The 8,592-nt window shown below is 41.2% G+C and overlaps 1 non-coding gene across 1 annotated transcript; it reads right to left on the bottom strand.

Annotated features, from left to right (window-relative positions):
* Nucleotides 1-3,178: 3,178 nt before the first annotated feature.
* On the bottom strand, nt 3,179-3,282 carry LOC127748108 (small nucleolar RNA R71). The gene has a single exon (XR_008010051.1). It is a non-coding gene; the product is annotated as a small nucleolar RNA R71 (small nucleolar RNA).
* Between the last annotated feature and the right edge of the window lie 5,310 nt (nt 3,283-8,592).

Below are 8,592 nucleotides of genomic sequence, written 5' to 3'. Positions count from 1 at the left end.
TATTTGTGCAATGCAGTAGCCAACATGAATCCCAATTATCCTACGTATATGCAGAAATTGGAGGAACTCAGTGGACGGCAGGAGGAAATTGCATACCAACACAAAGAAAATGTGAAGTCCTACATGAGACAGTGATGCTAGGGCATCTTGGCCAGTTTCACTGACCTTTTCTTTACTGTTTTAGGGTAGTTTCATGCATTTTCTTAGTAAATAAGGCAAGTTTTGGATGAAAATACACTTACACCTTGATTCAAGAAATTATTGTGAACTTTACATGATTTTATGAGGATTAGGCATGAATTGTATGATAAAATTGATGATGCATAATCTCATGATTTGGAACAGAGATTTGATACACCTTAATTGCTTGATTTAAGGACAAAGGAAGCAAGAAGGAACCACGTTAGCAGCCACGTTAATCTAATTAATGTGACCACTAACGTGGAATGGGACAAGCCTATAGCGTTAATGGAAAAGGTGATCGCCACTAACGCCTTTGAAGCCATCATAGCCCATGTTAGTTGCCACGTTAACTACATTAACGTGGTAGCTCACGTAGAGGAGGAAGAGGAGCTCCAACGTTAGTGGTAAAAGTAGTTGCCACTAACGTTCCACAAAGGTACAATGAAGCCACGTTAAGAGTCACGTTAATCCAATTAATGTGAACTCTAATGTGGGATGAAGAACCAATCACCAATGTTAGTGACACTCACCTTTATCATTGACGATGGACCAATCCAAGAGTGCCCACATTAGTGGTCACGTTGAGACCACTAACATGAGAGATAACGTGGAGCTAAGCATGATAAGCCAACGTTAGTGACACTCACCTTTGTCACTAATGTTGGAGATGGCAATCACTACCACGTTAGTGGCCACGTTAATCTAATTAACGTGAAATCTAACGTGGGAGGTAGGGGCGTTTGGAGCGTTAGTGATAAAGGTAAGTGTCACTAACGCTCTCGAAGCTTAGCCATGCCCACGTTAAGAGTCACGTTAGTTATACTAACATGAACTCTAACGTAGGGAAATGGTGTACAAGGCAACGTTATTGGAAAAAGTGATTCCCAATAACGTTTGCGAAGGACCAAGAGGCAACGTTAGTGATCACGTTAGTGCCACTAACGTTGAAGTTAACGTTGATCATTTTGGGTTGGAACGTTAGTGGAAAAGGTGATTGTCACTAACGTTCTCGAACCCACATCCTCACTTAACGTTAACACCACTAACGTCCTAACTAACGCCCATGCCTAACTCACACTTTTTCTGCAAACAAAGCTAAGCCCACTGAAGATTGTAACTACTTCAACTCAAGATCAAAGGCACATATCCAAGACTTGGAGAACTCACTAGAAGATCAAGAAGAGTAGTATATATTGGAGTAGTTTTGAACTATGATGGAGCTTTGGCACTTTTGGAGAACTACATTCTATATATTTACTTTCTGCATGTATTCTGTTCTACCCTTTTTCATTTCCATTTCCAGAGCTATGAACAACTAAACCCCTTTCATTGGGTTAGGGAGCTCTATTGTAATTTGATGGATCAATTATAGTTTTCATTCTTCTTCCTCTTTCTTTTCTCTTGATTTACTAGAAAGCTTTCGATCTTAATCTAATTGGTTAGTTGTCTTGGAAAAGAAACTCTCCATAATTGGATCTCCTGTGAGCCTTGGAAAAGGGATGAGGAGATCATGCTAGAAATGCTTTCTCATGTTGGACCAAATTGGGGTTTAGGCGGATATAGTGACATGTAATCCTCCTAACACTTTGATTTGGAAATACATGTGGTATAATCAGTGACCACACTTCATCTCTTCCCATGAGCAATTAAATCAAGGAATTGGGCAATTGTTCAAGCTTAGTGAGATTGGATTGCCAAGGAATTGGGATCTAATCAATTAAGATTGCCAAGGAGATCAATGAATGCATTGATTGAGGAAAAGATGAGAATGAACTTGATCCGGAGAATGCAACATCTCCTAAGCCCAATGAATCCCCATCTCTGATCTTACCCATTCTCTTTACTTTATGCCATTTATTTCCATGTTCATCTTCCCAAATCCTCATTTAAGATTTTGCACTTTATTTTCTGCAATTTACTTTCCACCATTTAATTTCCAATAAATCCTAACTACATTCTGTTGAGCTCAACTAGCACACTCTTCTAATTAAAGTTGCTTGACCAATCAATCCCTGTGGGATTCGACCTCACTCTATTGTGAGTTTTTACTTGACGACACTTCGGTATACTTGCCGATGGAAAATTTGTTGAGAGACAAGTTTTCGTGCATCAAGTTTATGGTGCCGTTTCCGGGGATTGATTTTGTATCGACAATGATTAAGTTGGAAGTTCACTAGATTGAGCATTTTTTTATTGTTGTTTAATTTGCCTAGTCATTTACTCTTAGATTCATTTAGTTTTCTTCCTCATCCCTTATCCCCTTGTTGTTTTCTTTTTGTTTGAATTTACTTATAATTTTTCTCACTAACCCACTAACTGTTTGATAATTTGCACCACTCACACTAACAATCACTCTAACAAGAATAATCACTTTGTTTGTTTGCTTGCTGTGTGATCTGTTAGTTTTATGACAGGGAGACAAAGCGGAGCTTCAACTTCCTTTGATTCCGAACCTGAGAGGACCCTCCATAGATTGAGGAGGGAAGCAAGAGGGAAAAGAGTTGTTGGTGCTAAGGAAGAGGAAGAGTACTTTGAAACAAACATGGAGGAGAACATGAAAAACAACCATGAAGAAGAAGCTCACAGCCATGCCAGAGAAGGCCTTGTGAATCATGCTGGGCAGGAAAGAAGAGTATTAGGCTCTTACATCAATCCCAACCCAGGAAATTATGGAAGTAGCATCCAAAAGCCAACCATACATGCCAATAACTTTGAATTGAAACCCCAACTCATCACCCTTGTTCAGAACAATTGCTCATTTGGAAGAAGTGCCCAGGAAGACCCCAATTAACATCTAACCACCTTCCTAAGAATATGTGACACTGTGAAGTCTAAGGGCGTTCATCCGGATGTCTATAGATTGCTATTGTTCCCTTTCTCACTCAAGGACAAAGCATCTAAGTGGTTGGGATCCTTCCCGAAGGAGAGCTTAACAAATTGGGAGGACGTGGTAAACAAGTTTTTGGCAAGATTCTTCCCCCCTAAAAGAATTAATAGGCTGAGAGCTGAGGTGCAAACTTTCAGGCAACATGATGGTGAGACTCTCTTTGAGGCATGGGAGAGGTTTAAGGATTTAACAAGAAGATGCCCACCAGACATGTTCAATGAATGGGTTTAATTACACATCTTCTATGAAGGTCTTTCTTATGAGTCAAAGAAGGCCGTAGACCATTTATCAGGGGGCTCTCTAAACAAGAAGAAAACCATTGAAGAAGCCATAGATGTCATTGAGACTGTCGCTGAGAATGACTACTTCTATGCTTCTGAAAGAAGTAACACTCGAGGAGTAATGGATGCACTGTTGGCTCAAAACAAGGTGATCACCAAGTAGCTAGCAGATCTTACCAAGAAGGTGGAAGAAAACCAAGTCGCAGCAGTCATCACCTCATCACCAGCTCAAGAAGGAGTGAATGTAGGAAAAGAGGGTGACTGGGAACAAGCCAAACTATGTTGGAAACTCAGCCAGACAGACCCATGATCCATACTCCAAAATTTATAATTCTGGTTGGGGAAACCACCCTAACTTTGGGTGGGGAAATCAACAAGACCAAGGCCAAGACCAGGGACGTCACAACCACAATCCCAACAACAATACAACTCACCAACATACCTCACAGAGATCCTATCAACACCCACCTAATCACCCTTCTCAACCACCTAACCTCAACCCACCATCACTAACTGAGTATAGACTTTCCAGAATTGAGACTCTACATGAAGACATATGTAAAGAAGTCCAAGACAACAGAGTGTTCAAGGATGAAGTGCGAGCCAACATAAAAAAATAGGGAGACACCATCAAGAGGCTGGAGTCCCAAGTGGGATATCTATCTCAACAATTTCCTAAACCTACTGATAGTTTCCCAAGTGATATAGAGAAGAACCCAAGAGGAGAAACAAAGAAAGTAAGGTGGGAAGAATGCAAGATGATCACTATAAGTGATGAGAGGAGTATGAAGGAAATGCACACACAAACAGAACATCTCCAAGACATTCCAAGGGAAAATCATGAAGAAAGAAACCATGCACCTCATCCCACACACAGGGAAGAACTACAGAAAGCGGAGACCTGAAACCCATATGCACCCTTTCCCCAAAGGCTCAAAGGTGGTGTAGCAAGGAGAATGTATTCAAGGTTCCTTGACATGTTTGCATCTCTTGATGAAAATATACCATTCATTAAGGCCCTCCAGCAAATGCCTTCCTACATCAAGTACATAAAGGAGTTGCTGGCCAAAAAGAGTTCATTGAAGGGTGGGCAAACAATAAAGATGAACAGGGAGTGCAGTGCTCTCATTCAAACAGAGCCACCTACAAAGAAGAAGGATCAGGGAGTTTTCACATTCCCTATGCTATAAGAGAGACAATGATTGATAAAGGGCTCTGTGACCTGGGAGCAAGTATCAACTTAATGCCTTTGTCCCTCATGAAAAAGCTTCAAATCAATGAGCTAACACCCACGAACGTAATCATCAAATTGGCTGACAAAACTCAAAAACAGGCAATAGGAGTGATTGAAAACGTATTAGTAAAGGTTGGAAACTATTTCCTGCCCACAGACTTCGTTATCTTGCAGATGGAAGAGAATCATATCCATGCCATCATCTTGGGAAGGCCATTCTTAGCCACAGCCAGAGCACTTATAGATGTGGAGTGAGGAGAACTAATCTTGAGAATACATGATGAAAATCTTACCTTCAATGTCTTCAAACCCTCACAAGAAACAGATTATGATAACAAAGAGTCAAGGGAAGACCACAGTAAGGAGCTGATGGAAGAGACAAGCACAGGAGCACAAGCACCACACCTGAGACCCCCTATGGTTGACAAGCAATGTGGTTAGAAAGAACAACATCTAAGTGTAATCCAAGAGGAACTAGACCCACCGAAGTCATATGAGACAAGCAACAAAACCCTTCTGAAAGAAGAAACCAAAAGGAGCAAAGTGACATCAAGGAACACAAGGAAAAAGGCCCCAAGGGGATGGAGAAACAAGAAGATCCCTACAGAGGATTTCTCTCTAGGAGATGAAGTGGTCTCTGCCTATTTTCCATCTATCCCACCTCATCTCCCCACCATCCCATCTCAACTGCCTCAAGTGTACACCATCAACAAAATCATGTCCTTAGAACATGTGGAGCTTCTTAACAAAGCCAATGGAGACAAATTCACTGTAAGAGGGGAAGATTTGAAGCACCACCGACCACCCTGACAAAGGCCAAACGTCAAGCTAATGACGCTAAATAAGCGCTTCATGGGAGGCAACCCATATTTTATTCCCTTACCTTTTTAATCTTTAATAGTAGTTAATAAGGTAAAATTCATGAATCCTAAATCAACTTCGACAACCACTATAAGAATCCCTACATGCAGCATATAGTACATGATAAGTTTGGTGTTCAAGGCACACCAAGAAGGCCTGAACACACTCCAGAATATAAGATTCTTTTTGAATCTTGTTGCACCATATTATCACAAACAAGTTTGGTGTCACCAACATTGCATGCATGGGCATTTGATTGGTCGGTTGGTTTGCATTCATGAATGGCTCTTAGTTAGTCAAAAATAAAAACAAAAAAATTGGGTGGTGGCTAGCCTCCAAATTTTTTTTACTGCCACAATTTAAATTAATTCTTCTTTCCTTTTGTCTTGCAAGGAATTGGGAAGGAATATTGGAGGAACTTGATGGGACAACCAATTGAAGGGAGGTTCAACCACTTCACCCACGGAACTACACACTTGTCTTCAAAGGATGCACCTTGGGAAGTGCCACCATGCAACATTGGGAGTTGGATAGCCTTGGAGACCGAACCAATCAATTCACAAATGTGGTGATCCTTGTGCTCATCCAATGCCAAACCCCAATCGTCCACTATTAAGCAACACCATCAATCCATACCCTTCAATCTCATCATTCCCCTATATAACCCCCACTCTACATCCACTCCATAGGCTATCACCCTCTCAATCTATCTCTCCTCTTCCTCCCAAACACAAATGCACTCAACATTCTCACACATCAATTCTCACCCATGGCATCATCAAGCTCCAAGAGGCAAAAGGGGAAGGAACCGGTGGAGAGCATTCCCTTCGACGCAAGGAGATTCAAGACTACCTTACATGAGCTCCAATTTGAATGGATAAAGAACAAGAAAATATTGCCAGAGTTGACATTCTATTTCAACAAGGATGAGTGCCCAAAGATTAGAGAAAAGATTGAACAGAGGGGTTGGCAAAAGCTCACGAACCCAGAAACAAAGATAAATGCAAACATCATCAAGGAGTTCTACGCCAATGTGGCCAGAGAAGACAATACTAAGGCCCCCACCTTCAAAAGCTACGTGAGAGGAACAGAGGTGGACTTCAGCTCCAATGCTATAACAAGGACTCTTCAGCTAAAATCACCACATTTTGATGAGCTCAATTATCAAGTAAGAATAAGCAATGCCCCCGACGAGGATGAACTTGAAGAAATTGTGAACGATATGTGTGTTATAGGATCTGATTGGGAAAGGTACTCAGATAAGAGGTTGCGGTTCATTAGGAGAGGAGACCTTATCCCGGAATCCAAGGGATGGTTTGAGCTCATGTGGAGATCTATCCTCCCAGCCTCAAACAATTCTGAGGTCAACATTGCCCGAGCTACTATGGTACATTGATTAATAAAGGGTGAAGGCATCAATGTGCATGAAATTATAGCTGAGAAAATCTAAGATTCAGCCGAGAAGAGTGATCCAAGTGCTAGACTTTGGTACCTCAGCACCATCCTTAGACTATGTATGAAAGCCAAGGTAGTATTCAAAGATAACAATCTAAAATGGGTAAACCCGGGGAGGTTAGTTACGCTCCAGCATATAAACTATGTGGCACCCGCTCAACAGCAAAGAAGGGCTCAGATAAGGAAAAAAACTGCACAAGAAGAGCTTCACCAAGAAGAACCTCACCAAGAAGAACCCCAACAAACAGGGTACCAGCAAGAAGAGCAACATGATCTAACCAACATAAATATGTTTCACATTCAAGGAGCCATTGAGGATCTGGCAAGGAGCTATATGGAGGGACAAGAATAACAACTGCATGTTCAATCTCAAAGGATGGATCGTCAAGAAGAACTACTCTCTAATTGGATGGATCAACAAAGGGAGTGGCAGAAACAACAAATGGAGCTGCAACAGGAGCATTACTCCCAGCTCACCCAAGCCATCAATCAAGTGACCGAAAGGCAAGAGCTCCAAGACAAACGCCTTCAAGAACTCAACCAACGTTAGATAGCTCAGATGAAAGCATTCAACGAGTTCAGCGTGCTCAATGAGGGACGGCAACTGCATCAGGAAGAGTTTAGCATAAACACTCAGGCCAAGTTAACTTATGTGACTATGCATATGTATAACTTGCACCCTACCATCCCAAGTTATGATGCAGTCCGCAGAGACTTAACAGAACAAAAAGATGGAAAGGTGAAACAACAAAAGGAAGCATTAAAGAAGAAGATGGAGGATGCTGGTTTCTGGAAGAAGCTGATCGGGAAGCGCAAAGGAAATGGGGACTCAAGAAATCAAGGAGGATCCCAAGACCAAAGGACATGAGCATTCTGAGAAGTGAAAGGTGGTAGAGTTCTTTCTTAATTATAACCTTTTTCAAGCTTTAAATAAGGAAAATCATGTATGAAATAGAACATGCTTCCATAGTAGCTTAGGAATTTTCAATTCTGTTTTTAAGATTTCGTTGTTTAGGTCTAAGTGTGTTGGTTTAGGCCCTAGCTTTCATTTTCATCTTGCTTATATGTATTCTTTCCCGTCTAAGTCAAGTAAAAAGAAAATGTTATGAAAAACAAGAGTGGAGTTATTGATGAGCGGATAATTTATACGCTTTTTGGCATTATTTTTAGGTAGTTTTTAGTAAGTTTGAGCTACTTTTAGGGATGTTTTCATTAGTTTTTATGTTAAATTCACATTTCGGGACTTTACTATGAGTTTGTATGTTTTTCTGTGATTTCAGGTAAATTCTGACTGAAATTGAGGGATTTGAGCAAAACTCTGAAAAAGGCTGACAAAAGGACTGCTGATGCTGTTGGAATCTGACCTCCCTGCACTCGAAATGGATTTTCTGGAGCTACAGAACTTTAATTGGCGCGCTCTCAACGGCGTTGGAAAGTAGACATCCAGAGCTTTCCAGCAATATATAATAGCTCATAATTTATTCGGAAATTGACGACGTAACTTGGCGTTGAACGCCAAGTACATGCTGCTGTCTGGAGTTAAACGCCAGAAAAACGTCATGATCCGGAGTTGAACGCCCAAAACACGTCATAACCTGGAGTTTGACGCCAAGAAATGCCTTAACTCGTGGAATGATCAAGCTCAGCCCAAGCATACACCAAGTGGGCCCCGGAAGTGAATTTATGCATCA

Source organism: Arachis duranensis, chromosome 5 (genome assembly GCF_000817695.3).
Source record: "Arachis duranensis cultivar V14167 chromosome 5, aradu.V14167.gnm2.J7QH, whole genome shotgun sequence".
Classification (NCBI taxonomy): domain Eukaryota; kingdom Viridiplantae; phylum Streptophyta; class Magnoliopsida; order Fabales; family Fabaceae; genus Arachis; species Arachis duranensis.
The sequence above is the reverse complement of the archived record's forward strand: the minus strand, read 5'-3'. Positions and strand labels throughout refer to the sequence as shown.